This window comes from Octopus sinensis, linkage group LG15 (assembly GCF_006345805.1).
Source record: "Octopus sinensis linkage group LG15, ASM634580v1, whole genome shotgun sequence".
In the NCBI taxonomy this organism is placed as follows: Eukaryota; Metazoa; Mollusca; class Cephalopoda; order Octopoda; family Octopodidae; genus Octopus; species Octopus sinensis.
Genome location: NC_043011.1, coordinates 29,864,161 through 29,869,422, shown reverse-complemented (window position 1 = coordinate 29,869,422; position 5,262 = coordinate 29,864,161).

Genomic DNA, 5,262 nt, shown 5'->3' with positions numbered 1-5,262 from the left:
GTATCACTGTGATCAACCAGAATATCAGATGTTGCTACACATCGCTGGTCACAATGCGCTTTGCATTGTTTTAGCCTTGAAAGGACGTAACACCGCTGGCTAAATGAGCAGGCCAACAGAAAAAAGAGTGAGAGAAATTTGTCGTGAAAGAGTACAGCAGGGATCACCACCATCCCCGGTCGGAGCCTCGTGTAGCTTTAGGTGTTTTGGCTCAATAAACACACACAACGCCTGGTCTGGGAATCGAAAGCGTGATCCTACGACTGCAAGTCACTGCCCTTATCACTGGGCCATTGAACCCCCCCCCCACATATATATATATATATATATATGTATACAGAGTATGATGGGCAAATTGTCGCCATTTTACATTTTGATTTCACACACATGTGCATTGTGTGTTTTTGATTTTGTTGACTACACAGTATAATAGGGTCAGTGGGCACCTTCTGAGACAAAAACAGTACCATGATGCAATTCACTTTGTAAAATTTGGAAACAATGTGCTGTAGTGATTGGTGTTCGCACTGGAAGCTCCAAACATTTCAGAGTGTTTGGGTGTGAATATGAGGATAGTGCAATCTGAGGACATGTACTGAGAGTGACAAAAATCAAACATCCGGTCAACATCATGGTGTTTGGAGTGATCACTAGTGATGGCAAAGTTATGCCTCCATTCATCTTTCCCACATGGCCACAGACTCAACACGGAGGCCTACATCAAGAACTTGGTGGAAGTAGTGCTGCCCTGGGTCAAGAGGGCCACCCTATGTCTGGCAACAGGACTCTGTACCATGACACACAAGTAGGGGAACCCAGTCATGGCTGTCAGACAATTTATGTGACCACATCATCCCTAACATCTGGTCACCTAACTCGCCAGACTGCAACCCTCTTGCTTATTATGTGTGGGGTGCAGTTGAGTGAGAGATCATAAAAACTCATTGTGATGCCAAAGATGAACTGAAGGTAAGGATTATGGCAGCATTCACCAATTCAAACAAGGAGATCATCCAGAAGAGTTGCAGAACATTCAGACGTTATCTAGAGGCCATGGTTGAACCCAATGACGATTTTATTGAACAAATTTACTCTTAGTATTTCAAGGTATTTTTATGTAATTTTGGTAAATATATCTGTTAAAATGAGATGTCACTGCTATTTTCATGTTTGCTAAATTCAGACAATAGCTATCCTGTCCTGTACATATATTATATATATATATATATATATTATATTTATTTATTTATCTATATATGTGTTTGTATTATAATATATATATATGTATATGTATATATACATCCATACACATATATGTAAATAAATAGATAAATAAATATATATATATATTATATATATATATATATATTTATCTATTTATTTATATATATGTGTATGTATGTATATATATATATTATATATATATATATATATGCCTATATTTCAGCAGTCAGTATATGCATATGTATGTGTGTGTGTGTATATTGACATATATATATACACATATACATACATACATAAATGTATGTATATATGTATATACAAACATATACATGCATACACAAATGTGTGTGTATATATACACATACCACACACACATACTCATTTATCCAGCTCTCATTCTCTCTCTCTCTCTCTGTCTATCTCTCTCTATCTATCTATCTATCTATCTATCTATCTATCATTCTCCCTATCTATCTATCTATCTATCTCTCAATCTATCTATCCTCCCATCTAATAAAACTGTTGTTATAAAAGAAATCGCAAAGATGACAATAACTGTCTATAAACTGAATTATTGAATATAAAATAATTATAGACAAATCACAGTGAATTACAAATGATGGCTGCTTGTAGCTAAATCGATACAAAATATTATTCAACAGACGTAAATGGTTAAAGGTTATGTCTTGAAAAATGTTTCTCTTAATGTGTTACATATGTCGCTTGTGTGAAACTATCAATCCGATGAAGAAGTCTCTATGTGAATACTCCATCTGCTAAAAAATATAGCCAAATCTTCCCTACTGCCACATAGCAGTCACTGATGAGTGATTATGACTTGGTAATAGTCACCGTACTGTTGCTTAGAACGGTTGTGAGCAGAGATAGACACCACCTCAACACTTCCACACTTGATCAATGGATTATCTAAGATCATCATTAACTAGAACACATACATTGTACATACACACTCGCACGCACGCACTCATCTGTATCTGTTAGAAAGGAAGATTTTTCTTGAATTAAGTGTTATCTTTTACATAGAAAATAAAAAAAAAAAGACTTGGAATAACACAAACATTTTGAAAGTAAGTTTCATATTGTGTTAAGCACTTTCACTGTTTACAGCTTTTCAAACACACATGTTAATGGAGAATTTGTGTGTGTGTGTTTAATAAATTTTTTTTTAAATGGAGAAAAAAGACAAGAAAAGACAACAATGCAAGGATCAAAACAGTTCGATTCAATTTCCTTGGTACTTTAAATTTGTCCACTCACTCATATATTTAAGTATCATTATCAGAACTATGTCACCAGCTTCAAGACAATCAATAAGAGACATTCAACATCTTTGGCTGATTCTGTGTCGCCACTGAAGGAAGATAAATTAATTATAACATAACTTGGTCCATAGTAAGGCATGCAAAACCATAAGATATCATTTCCAGGAGGTGCTGACTCTGCTTTGAGGAATCCCTGTCTATTCTGTGGACCAATTAACAAAGCATTAACAGAATTTCTGAAAGACTCTTGAGAGTCTTATATATATAAATGTAATTATATATATAAATGTACTTATATATAAATGTACTTTTGCACAATACAGTGGGAATAAATTTGAATAACTTAACACAATTTACTTTAAGGTATGGATGAATTAAGTTTATCTTTAACCTCCCCCTTCTTATAAACACCAAGTAGCTATTTAATTATGCAGACTACATGCACCAAACCACATGTGTGCATATGCTTACATCTTTGTGGATGCTTGTATGAGCAAGTGTACATGTACCATGCAACTTGCGTGATGGCATTTATATATCCATATCCATTAACAGTTATTTTTAATACTTTTCTCACTGTATTGCATGTTTGTTTCTTTTCTGCATCTGTTATTTTATTATTGATCTCTTTTGTATAAATGAAGATATATCCTTTAATTTGCTGCTTAAGAGCAGCAAATGAGAAGATATGCTGCAGAATTGTTATTTTAACAAGTTATATATATTTATCACCCAAAGAGACACATCTGCATCATCAGATGCTCCCAAACCAGTTGTTAAGTATCATGAAGGATCGATGCTAGATGTGTCAAAACAATTGTAGTGATTAAGAAAAATTCTTGTATCTGCCATCTTCCATCTTTACCATATATATATATATATATAATATATATATATATATATATATATATATATATATATATATATATATATATATATATATATATATATATATATATATTTATATATATATATATATATAGGCTCAGGAGTGGCTGTGTGCTAAGAAGCTTGCTTCCCAACCACATGGTTCCAGGTTCAGTCCCATTGCGTGGCACTTTGGGCAAGTGTCTTCTACTATAGCCTCAGGCCGACCAAAGTCTTGTGAGTGGATTTGGCTAACGGAAACTGAAAGAGAAGCCCGTTGTATATATATATATATATATATATATGTATTTGTATGTCTGTGTTTGTCCCCCACCATCGTGTGATAACTAATGTTGGTGTGTTTATGTCCATGTAACTTAGCAGTTCATCAAAAGAGACTGATAGAATAAGTACTTACAAAGTACTTACTAAGAATAATTCCTGGGGTCAGTTTGTTCGACTAAAAGCAGTGCTCTACCTTGGCCACAATCAAATTACTGAAACAGGCAAAAGAATATATATATATATATATATATTCTATTATTCCATGGGTAAAAACATGGGATACTCTGACGAAATATCTAAAATACACAATGTCCTGTTAACTAGAATAAACGGTATATACTGTTTATAAGAAGAGTAAGCAGTACATTTAATCTGTGATATATAATTGTGAGATGACATATGAATGAAAAACCTTAGTCAAGTTTATATTAAGTTTCATGCATTGGGTACTAAAAGTCAGAAAATAATTTAAATGAAAAGTAAACCAGTACAAGCATTTAGGAGTGTAAACAGCATAATGAGCTAAGTAGTTGGCAATGGTGTACAAATAATGGATAGTGCATTATGGTATATTATGGTATAACTTTATTTACCTTTTCATTAGTGAGTCATGTGTAGACATGTGGTATAATTAGGGTAGTGGTTCTCAACCAGGGTCTACGTGACCTTTGGGGGTCCATATAAGATTTTGCTGTTAAATTTTTTGTGAAATAAATTGGTTATACTTCAACAATACATAAAATATTTTAACAATTTTTTTAATGCAATTCCTAATACTTAATTATAAAAATTTAATGGGATTATTTTAAACATTGAATGTTTATTAGGGCCCGGCAGTTTAAAATAGGAAGTAAAGGAGTCCATGGGTAAAAAATTTCTGAATTAAGGGATAATCCAACTGTAGCACTGTGGTTTTGCTGGGGATCAATTTTGCTTTAGTTCTGTAATTTCGTTGATTACTAATCCAGCTGTAGTGTTATTGTTTCGCTGAGAATCAACCCAACTGTAGAATTAGGATCCATCTGAGAGCTAATTCAGCCTTCATGTGATTTAGTTGAACATCAGATCAATCTGTAGTTAAGCTGTGCCTTAACCATTTAGCATTTAATCTGGCTGTATCCAGCCCAAGTATTCTACCTGTTTTATGTTGAAATAGACCTGGTTCAACCTCTCACACCTACCCTGCAATATTATTCTAAAAATATACAAACACACACAGGCACAGGCGTGGCTGTGTGGTAAGATGCGAGCTGGCAGAAACGTTAGCACGCCGGGCAAAATGTGTAGCCGTATTTCGTTTGCCGTTACGTTCTGAGTTCAAATTCCGCCGAGATCGACTTTGCCTTTCATCCTTTCGAGGTCGATAAATTAAGTACCAGTTACGCACTGGGGTCGATATAATCCCCTTAATCCATTTGTCCTCTCTGTGTTTAGCCCCTTGTGGGTAGTAAAGAAATAGGTATTTTGTTCTGAGTTCAAATTCCGCCGAGGCCGACTTTGCCTTTCATCCTTTCGGGATAGATAAATTAAGTACCAGTTACACACTGGGGTCGATGTAATCGACTTAATACCAATGTCTGTCCTTACTTGTCCCCTCTGGGTT